The sequence below is a fragment of the Diceros bicornis genome, chromosome 17 (genome assembly GCF_020826845.1).
Source record: "Diceros bicornis minor isolate mBicDic1 chromosome 17, mDicBic1.mat.cur, whole genome shotgun sequence".
NCBI lineage: Eukaryota > Metazoa > Chordata > Mammalia > Perissodactyla > Rhinocerotidae > Diceros > Diceros bicornis.
This window is the reverse complement of record NC_080756.1, coordinates 23,118,637-23,130,104: the sequence shown is the minus strand read 5'-3', so window position 1 is coordinate 23,130,104 and position 11,468 is coordinate 23,118,637.

Sequence of the window (11,468 nt, the reverse complement as noted above, 5' to 3'; positions counted from 1 at the left end):
CAAGAATTGAAGTGCTTGAGCAATCCTTTGAGGAGTTGCAAGTTCCTGTTACGTGTTCTGCTTCTCTTCTGTCCCATGCCAGTGACAGACACTGCTAGCCAAACATCATCCTCTTTTCCAGTGAGCCTAGATGGAGCTTCAGAATCCTTTCACCATGGTGCTCCAGTAGGTCTACTAATTGATTGGCTTTGGTAGAGGGAGGAAACCTATTTGCCATCCATTTTCTATTTTGGTCCAGTGAGTTTAGAAGCACTTAAAACTGGGATGAGGACAAAATCAGGGGTTTAGGACACTGGGGAAGCTCTGAAAGAGAGTGTCAGCCCCTTTGTCTAAAGGCAGGAAGTCTTGAGTGGAGGAGCCATCTGAATTTGTAATAGCAGAGTTTTTGATGATAGGCTAGATAGCAAAGTACTTGTGGGTGCCCAGAGGGTGCAGAAAGATCTGGGATTCCTAGCAAAAGCAGTTAACCAGGAGACAGGAAGGTGACCCAGCAGGTGGCGTTGGTACAGAAGGCAGTGTATGAATACAGCTTTTCTCTGAGACTAGTAAGGGACACTGCAGCCCTTGTGGGTTGGGATGTAGGATAATTGTCATGTTAATTGCAGATAATGTACCAGCAAGTCAGTAAAGTCAAATATTTAACACCAAAAGTATAGGGATTCCACTCTTAATTTGCTATTGTTGATCCTGACTCCCTGTTACCCTGCATTCATGTGGATCCAAGATTGCTGCTGAGCAAAGCTTTGCTTGAATACAGCTGAACTCTGCTGGAGTCAGACAGGGGTTCAAATTTTTGCTCTGCCACTTTCAAGGCATGCGATCTAGGATAACATATATAAGCTCTCTAAATTTCAGTTTCCTTTTCTGTAAACTAGGGATAATAATAAAATTTGTCTAAAAAGGTTGCTTGAGGATTGAGCCAATGCATTTAGAGCGCTTGGCTTGGCATAGTAAGCACTCAACCCTGTAATAGCATTAAATCTTTCTCTATCTCTCTGTCTCATTCTCTCATAGTTAGTGGGCTTAAAAGTGAGAGAGTTTGGGGCTGATCAGGAGAATGAATTTTCTTGCTCTCTGGGGCTGGAGTCAATATAAGTGTGATCTGATCTTTGGTGCTAGGGGCCATATGTGACCCACATTTTGAAGAATAAAATTTGGGCCCCTACAGTTACAACTTCCCATTGGGTCTATCAAAAAATCCTCTTGACTTTCAAAGTCATGATTTTAGAATCATGAATTTTTAAAATCATTTCAGATATCAAATATTTACAGGTTTAAAATCCTCTTGCCTGAAATATTAAAATTAAATATTGTTGAAGGTACAGATGTCTACATTTTAGTTTTAGTCTCTTGGGCTATTTACAAAATAAGTGGTTGGATATTTGACAAAGTTTAGAAAAAAATTAAGAAAAATGCAGTGGTTAAGGACTTCTGAAGATTCTGTGTGATTAAAGAGATATATGAAAATGGGAATATTTCCTATATATTATTATTTTTTTGTGTGTGTGAGGAAGATTACCCCTGAGCTAACATCTGTTGCCAATCCTCCTCTTTTTCTGAGGAAGATTGGCCCTGGGCTAACATACGTGCCCATCTTCCTTTATTTTATGTGGGACGCCACCACAGCATGGCTTTGATAAGCGGTGCGTCGGTGCACACCCAGGATCTGAACTCAGGAACACTAGGCAGCTGAAGCGGAGCACGTGAGCCTAACCACTACGCCACTGGGCTGGCCCTGGGAATATTTCATACATATTTCTGACAGAAACCATTTCTAGATGCCCTAGTAAGGGTTAGAAAACGTAGACTTTGACTTAGTTGTCTGAAGGAGGGTTTTGAGTAATTGCTGGACAGAGCTGGTATGTGTGTGCATTGTGCTAATAGGAACTTAGGACACCATTCCTACCACAGTCTCATAGAAACCTTTGCATCCATTGAAACGGATAATCAGAGATGTGGATGCAGATGTTCATCTCAGCATTATTTATGATAATGAAGAAATTGAAACAACTCAAACATTCAAAAATAGATTAATATTTAATTAAATCATGGTATAGCCATTCTATAGAATGTGCTTTTTAAAAATTACCTTTTACTTTTTACTAAAGTAATATATGTGCATGGTTAAAAAGAGTCAAATAGTGCTGAAAGGCTTGTCACAAAAAGAGCAGCCCCATGACTCAACTTCCCTAATTCCCAGGTTGGCTTCCCAGAAGCAACAATTTCCAATTCTTAAGTATTTATTTTGTTATTTACCTTCTTTTTTCCCCTAAATAATACATGCTTATAACACCACTTCTTAATTTGCTAATTTTATATATTATCCATTCTCTTTCAGATAGAACAGACTTTGGAGCAAGAAAAGTTATCAGGAATAAATAACGGCATCACATAAAGGTAAAAGGATCAGTTCTCCAAGGAGACATAACAACCCTTAATGTATATGTGCCTAAAAATAGAATGTCAAAATTTATGGGCAAAAACTGATAGAATTGCAAGGAGAAATAGATGAGTCTACTGTCATAGCTGGAGATTTCAACACCCCTCTATGGACAGATCCAGCAGGCAGAAAATCAAAAAGGACATAGTTGAACTCAACAGCACCATTAATAAACTGGATATAATTGACATTTATAGACTATTTAATCCAAGAACAGCAAAATACACATTCTTCTCAAGCTCACATGGAACATTCACCAAGATAGAGCACATTCTGGGCCATAACACATACCTGAACAAATTTAAAAGAATAAAAATCATACAGTGTCTGCTCTCAGACTTCAATGGAATTACACTAGAAACCAACAACAGGAAAATATCTGGAAAATCTCAAAATACTTGGAGATTTAATAACACATTTCTAAATAACATGTGAGTTGAAGGAGCAACTTCAAGAGAAATTAAAAAATATTTTGAACTAAATGATAATGAAAATAAAACACCAAAATTTGTGGGATGCAGTGAAAGCAGTGCAAAGAGGGAAATTTATAGTATTGGATACATATATTAGAAAATAAGAAAGTTCTAAAATCAATAATCTGTTTCCACCATAGAAAACTGGAAAAAGGAAGAGCAAATTAAATTCAAAGTGAGCAGAAGAAAAGAAATAATAAAAATTAGAGCAGACATCATGAAATTGAAAATAGGAAATCAAAAGAAAGTCAATGAAACGAAAAGCTGATTCTCTGAAATGATCAATAAAATTGATAAGCCTCTGTACAGGCTCACTAAGAAAAAAAACAAGACACAAATGGCTAATATCAAAAATTAAAGAAGGGACATCACGATAGATCCCATGAACATTAAAAGAATAATAAAAGAATGTTGTGAACAACTCTATGCCCACAAATTTGATAACCTAGATAAAATGAACCAATTCCTTGAAAGACTCCATCTATCAAAGCTATACAGGAAGAAACAATTTGAATAGGCCTATATTTACTAAAGAAATTGAATCAGTAATTAATAGCTTTCCAAAACATGAAAGCATCAGGCCCAGATGGGTTCACTGGTGAATTCTACAAAACAGTTAAGGAAGAAATTATACGAATTCTCCACAATCTCTCCCAAAAGGTGGAAGGGAGGGAATACTTCCTAAACTATCCTATTAGGCCAGCATTAGCCTAATAACAAAACCAGACAAAGACATCACAAGAAGATCAAGCTGCCGACCAATATCACTCATGAGCATAGATGCAAAAATTCTCAACAAAATATTATCAAGTCAAATTCAACAACGTATAAAAGGAATTACACACTAAGACCAAGTGAGATTTATCCCCAGTATACAAAGCTGATTCAACATTTGAAAACTAATTAATGTAATCCACCACATCAACAGGCTAAAGAAGAAAAATCACATGATCATATCAATAGATGCAAAAAAAGAATTTGACAAAATCTAACACCTATTCATGATAAAAACTCTCAGCAAGCTTTGAATAGAGGGGAATTTCCTTAACTTAATAAAGAAAGGTTTTTTTCTACAAAAAAACCTATAACTAACATCATATTTAATGGTGAGCCACTAGAAGCTTTCCCACTAAGTTCAAGAACAATGTAAGGATGTCTTCTCTCATCACTGCTTTTCAACATCATACTGGAAGTCCTCACTAATACAACAAGACAAGAAAAGGAAATAAAAGATATACCAATTGGGATTGAAGAACTAAAACTGTCTTTGTTTTCAGATGACATGATCATCCGTAGATCATCATCTACATTTCATATGTAGAAAATCTGAAAGAATCAACAAAAAAAATCCTGGAACTAATAAGTGACTATAGCAAGTTATAAGGACACAAGATTAATATATAAAAGCTGTAGGATACAACATTAATATACAAAAGTCAATCTCTTTCCTATATACCAGCAATGAACAAGTGGAATTTGAAATGAAAATCACAATACCATTTAAATGAGCATCTCAAAGAGTAAAATACTTAGCTATAAATCTAACAAAGTATGTAGACGATCTATATGAGGAAAACTACAAAACTCTGCTGAAAGAAATCAAAGAACTAGGTAAATGGAGAAATATTTCATTTTCATAGATAGGAAGATTCAAAATTGTCAAGATGTCAGTTGTTCCCAACTTGATCTACAGATTAAACACAATCTCAATCAAACTCCAGGCAAGTTATTACATGGATATCAACAAACTGATTCTAAAATTTATATGGAGAGGCAAAAGACACAGAATAGCCAAAATAATATTGAAAGGGAAGCAGAAAGCTGGAGGACTGAGACTACCTAACTTTAAGACTTACTATGGGGCCGGTCCCGTGGCTTAGCGGTTAGGTATGTGCTCTCTGCTGCTGGCGGCCTGGGTTCGGATCCCTGGCGCGCACCGACGCACCGCTTCTCTGGCCATGCTGAGGCCACATCCCACATACAGCAACTAGAAGGATGTGCAACTATGACATACAACTATCCACTGGGTCTTTGGGGGGGAAAAAAAAAGGAGGAGGATTATCAATAGATGTTAGCTCAGAGCTGGTCTTCCTCAGCAAAAAGAGGAAGATTAGCATGGATGTTAGCTCAGAGCTGATCTTCCTCAAAAAAAAAAAAAAAAAAAGGCTTACTATAAAACTACAGTAATCAAGAGTGTGTGGTACTGACAAAAGAATAGACAAATAGATCAATGGAACAGAATAGAGAGCTCAGAAATAGACCCACATAAATATAGCCAATTCATCTTTGACAAAAGAACAAAGGCACTAAAACGGAGAAAAGACAGTCTTTTCAACAAATGGTACTGGAACAACCGGACAGCCACATGCAAAAAAAATGAATCTAGACCTAGATCTTACCTCCTCAACAAAAATTAACTCAAAATGGGTCACAGATCTAAATGTAAAACACAAAACTGTAAACCTTCTAGAAGATAACATAGGAAAAAATCTAGATGGCCTTGGGCAAAGTGATGACTTTTCAGATACACCAAAGGCATAATCCATGAAAGAAATCATTGATAAGCTAGACTCCATTAAAATTAAAAACTTCTGCTCTGGGAAAGACACTGTCAAGAGAATGAGAAGACAAGCCACAGACTCGGGGAAACTATTTGCAAAAGACATAACTGATAAAGGACTATTATCCAAAATATACAAAGACCTCTTAAAACTCAACAATAAGAAAACAAACAACCCTGGTTAAAAAGTGGGAAGAAGACCAGAACAGACACCTCACCAAAGAAGTTATATAGATGGCAAATATGCATATGCGAAGATGCTCAACATCATATACCATTAGAGAATTGCAAATTCAAACGACGAGACACCAGTATACATCCATTAGAATGGCCTAAATTCAAAATAATGACAACACTAAATGCTGACGAGGATGTGGAGCAACAGGAACTCTCATTCATTGCTGGTGGGAATGCAACATGGTACCTTCACTTTAGAAGACAGTGTGACAGTTTCTTGCAAAACTAAATATACTCTTACCATATGATCCAGCATTCGTGCTCTTTGGTATTTACCCCAAAGAGCTGAAAACTTATGTCCACACAAAAACCTGCACAGCGATGTTTACAGCAGCTTTCTTCATAATTGCCAAAACTTGGAAACAAACCAGTTGTCCTTCAGTAGGTGAATGGATAAATAAACTATAGTACATCCAGACAATGGAGTATTCAGCGCTAAAAAGAAACAAACTATCAAATCATGAAAAGACATGGAGGAAACTTAGATGCTTATTACTAAGTGAAAGAAGCCACAGCAAAAATATGGAAACAGTAAAAGAATCAATGGTTGCCAGCTAGGGAGGACAGAAGGATGAATAGGTGGAACATAGAGGATTTTTTAAGTCAGTGACACCACTCTGTCTGACACTATAATGGTGGGTACGTGTTATTATACATTTGTCAAAACTCGTTGAATGAACAACACTGAGAGTGAACCCTCATGTAAACTATGGACTTTGGGTGATAATAATCAGTTATTATAGGTTCGTTAATTGCAACAAATGTACCACTGTGAAGTGGGATGTTGACAGTGGGAGAGGTTGTTCATGTGTGAGGACAGGGGGTATATGGGAACTCTGTATTTTCTACTCAATTTTGCTGTAACCTAAAACAGCTCTAAGAAATAGTCTATTAAAAAAACTATACAGTATACCTAAAAATATAATTAGTCTTCTCTCACACACATTCTTGGTCTTGTTTTCTCTCATTTTTTTTTTCCTGACATTCCTACTAGTTAGATATTAGACTTAGCTTATCCTTCTAATTTTGTTCCCTTTTCTTTCAATTTCCCGTGTTTTTTGTCTTTTTGTTCTACTTTCTGGGAAATTTCTTCATTATATTCCAAACTTCCTATTGACTTTTTCTGCTATTGTATTTTAAAATTTCCACAATGTTTTCTTGTTCCCTGAGTTTGCCTTCCTCCTCTCCTCCACCTCCCAGCCCCAGATTCTCTTTCTTATTCCCTGGTTGTAGTATCTTCTCTTATGTATGTGTCTTATGTATATAGTTTTATTTTTGTATTTTATACTCTTTCCTGAAATATGTTGGGTTCCATTAAGTTCTAGTTTTTAATGTCTGTTTGTTTTTTATGTTGGAAGCCTTCTTCCTGTGTCTGGAGATTTTATCTCTCTGTTCATATTTTAAAGGAAGGCACTACAAAGTTGACTGGGAACTAAGTGCACAGCACCACTGTAGGATGATAGGGCCTAGAGTTACCCTTTCTGTTAGTTGACCGACAAATATTAGTACCTATGGCTTTTTAAGCAACTGGGTTTGTTTAGTCTTGTTTCTCCATAGAAGGATTTTCCAATTTGTTGCCTTGTTTCTATCAGCCTAGCTGCCAGTCTTCTCAGGGTATCCCACCTTTTCACTTATCAACTTTCACTCAAACCCGCATTTTTAGTCTCTTGTATCACCTCTGGCTTCTATCCTGACCTCTGCCAGGCTGGGCAATCATATATCTAGGGCGTTCTCTGGTTCATTTTCTCTGGAGAATGAATCCTCTGTGTCTTTGGGGCGGGAAGAGGTAGTCCCTTGGCTGTGCCCAATGGGGCCTGGGTGTCTACTCCTAATACAGACTTGAAGCCAGTTCTCCTGTGCTCAGAGCCATGTCTCACCTCCACTTTCTGTGAATCTCTTTGGGGAGGATTCTAGAGTGAATTTACTTGTAGCTTGATAAAATCCCCAGCTGTAGGCACTTAGTTTCAGCTTTTTCTGTTCTACTAAGGCAGTTACTATGCCTTCATCTAATTGCCATCATGAAAAAAATGATACTGCTTACTCTTCAATTCTCTTTGTAATTTTTCCCTTTTTAGTGGGAGGCAAAGAAGATGAACACATGATTTCAATCCATCATGTTTAACCATGAGTAATATGATTTTGAATACTTTTTTTAATGTCAAGAGAAAATGCTCAGTATGTGAAAAAATTAGAAGACAAAATGTGAAAGGAAAAATACCAAAGTTTACCCCTAGGTTGTGGTATTATTGGTAATAATTTATTATTTTCTCTAAAAGATCTTTTCTGAATTTGCCAAATTTTCTATAATAAGCATATGACACTTTCATAATAAAATAATTTTTAAAATATGTTTAAAAATTCATATTGATGCTTATATTAGCTCAATAAGGGCAACTTGGATTACAGTGAACACTAGTGACCCGGAGAAGGAAAAAGTGTTCATTTTTTCCATGTCAAATGTTAAAGCTTCAGTAACAAATTAAATGTAGGCAGGGGAGAAACAAGCTATAATCTTCCTGGTAAGAAGTTGAATTTGCTTTTCGCTACCAGTGTAAATTCAATTCCTATAGATAATGGTTAGCAATATATGTATACATATATTTTAATTATTTTATTGAGGTCATATTGGTTTATAACTGTGTGAATTTCAGGTGTACATTATTATATTTCAGTTTCTGCATAGACTGCATCATGCTCACCACCAACAGTCTAGTTTTTATCTGTCACCATACATAGATGCCCCTTTACCCCTTTCGCCCTCCCCCCACCCCCTTCCTCTTTGGTAACCACTAATCTGTTCTCCTTATCTATGTGTTTGTTTGTTTATCTTCCACATATGAGAGAAATCATACTGTTTTTGTCTTTCTCTGTCTGGCTTATTTTGCTTAGCATAATATCCTCCAAGTCCATCCATGTTATCGCAAATGGCAGGATTTTGTCTTTTTTATGGCTGAGTAGTATTCCATTGTATATGTATACCACATTTTGTTTATCCATTCATCGTTGATGGGCACTTGGGTTGCTTCCATGTCTTGGCTAACCAATATAAATTTTAAGATTATATAACTGGTGGGTATGAAGAATTTAATATAAGAATACATTGTATACAATATGGTTATTTTAATATTACAAAGTGCTTTTAAATATCTGCCTATAATCTAAGTCGGAATTTTCCAAAATGGAATACCAGCTCCAGTTGATTCTCTGCAAAGCAATAAGTTTGCAAATTGCTACACATTATTTTGCTTTCTAGGAGAAACAATTCACATTAGGGAACTGAAGCCTTTGAGGATACCGCTGTAAAGAAACTTGGTTAATTTTATTGGTTTAACTTTGTTTGAATAGAGTTTTTGAAACTTATTTTGACCATGGAACTTTTTTTTCACAAAATCCCTCCATGTAATCCCGATCATTATCACTGTTATTATTGTTACTTAAATTTAAATTTCCAATGTTTGATTTCTTTCAAGTCATAATCATGTTCTTTAGGCAGAGAGATTATGGGGCCATACTTACTTTTGTGGTGTGGTAGAGTCAAATCATTCAATTTATCTGATCACAGAGTAAAGTAAAATTAACTATGCTAGATATGCCCTGCATTGCTTTAGGAGGGAAATATTTTTCTGTTTTGTTGGGAGGTAGAATAATTTTCTTGTTTTGTTTGTTTTGTTTTTGGATAAGGCTCAGAAGGTCATGGTGCCCAGCTGTTTTCCTGCAGCCGTGGCATTTTGTAAAACCTGGAGCATCTTGTGGGGGCATATTTACTAAAATATATCTGTAGATGCTGGCTATTGTCAAACTGTACAGCTGGAGTCCTGAGATATGAAGGTTTATTGTCTAATTTTCAAGCAAACACAATTTTAATGAAAGTAATCATTCATGGATTTTCTTTATCACATTTGCTTTTTATGTCTGGACTCCTTTTATGAAAGGAAATGGGAAAAATAATTTGGGAATCTAAAATAAATCACACTTTATCTGTTGATTTTCTTAAACTGGACTATCTGAGCATATAAATGGTGGAATTTACAATAAAATAAATTGCTTGGAAATAATCAGCTCTTTTAATACAATTTTTCAAAGCTTCCCACTCTAAATAGTCTTTCCACAGTGGGCAGTCTCTAGTCTTATTGGAAAGATTGAGAGTAAAGATGTGGGGTCTAGTCTCAGCCCTGCCACCAAACAGCTCCAAGATATTACTATTACTATTAATAGCAACTTTTATTGAGGACTTAGTATATGCTAGTTATTGTGCTGCACAATATATATGCATGAGTTTTTTTAATCTTCATTACACACCATCAGATGGTTGGACTAAATAACTCTTCACCCCTTTTCCAGGCTTCAATGATCCTAGGAGCTATGCCTCTGCTGCCAGATCTTTGTTCCAGTCTGGGAGGGGTGGAGGAGTCATGAAATGAAAGAATCTTACCCTCACTCAAAGAGAGGAAGCCTGAGATGGAACTCGGAACCATTTTCTATTCTAAACCAATATATAATCTAGCAAAACATATACTATAATCAGACATGTTAAATGAGTTTTTCTGGGGGCCAGGCCTGTGACGTAGTGACTGGGTTCAGAGCACTCTGCTTCGGTGGCCAGGGTTCACAGGTTCGCATCCCAGGTGCGAACCTACACCACTCGTCAGCCATGCTGTGGTGGCAACCCACATAGAAGACAGAGGAAGATTGCAACAGATGTTAGCTCAGGGCTAATCTTCCTCAAGCAAAAAAAAAGAGGAAGATTGGCAACAGATGTTAGCTCAGGGCAAATCTTCATCAGCAAAAAAAAAAAAAAAGAAAGAAAAAGAAAAAAAAGAGTTTTTCTGATGGCCCAAGCATCTGATACTGAAATACAGCATTGTTTTCTTGGACTACAGCCTGTTTCAGCTGGGCAGGGGAGAGGTGCCTTGTATTCACTTGCCCATCAACGTGGGGTCCTGTGTTTGACAGTTTAGCCATCAACTCTGCTAGTCAAGTGGTGTCATGTCCCTATCACAATAACTCCACCACCCGATATTTATAAGGTGCCTTGGAGTTTTAAGTGCATCTCCTCACCCATGATCTCATTTGATTTCAAATCTTCAATACTGTATCATATTATTATATGTCTAGAAGACAAGAACTTCTAGAATACTACTTTTACTGTCTGAGTGCAGGGCTATGACACCACCAGGACTCGGGGAGGAAAGACAAAATCCAGGGACTTATTCTCAGTTCTCTTATTCTCTTATTTCAGTTCTCAGCAGAATGAAAACTTTCCCTACCTGATGGCCAAATGATTTCTAGTTGGCTTCTCTGCTTTGGTGATATGGCCTTGGTCCTAGAGGCCATTCTGGCATGAGGATGGCTTGGCAGGCAGAATCCTATTTATCTGTTTTTAACACAAGTACCTCAACGTACAGAAGTTGGGGAGTGTGTGTCACTTCCATGTGGATCTTGCCCTCTTTTGATGTATAGCCTTGAGAGAACTCACCATCCATTCTTTATCTTCCAATAGAGGTCTCTCACAAAACACTCAGAGGGGACTTTCAGAATTTCTATGAACCCGAACTGGATGTTTATTGAACTCTATTACTCTTCTGAGCTCATCTTCCTTTCTGTTTACCCTTTAACTTATTATCTGCTGAGAGACAATTGGAAAAGAATTTTTCTCTGCTTAGTTCTTATTAGGGTTTTAATGAATCTATTAACCCTTTCCCCATTAGGATATAACTACATGTTAAATAGTTCACAAAATAAGAAAGATAAAATTAAT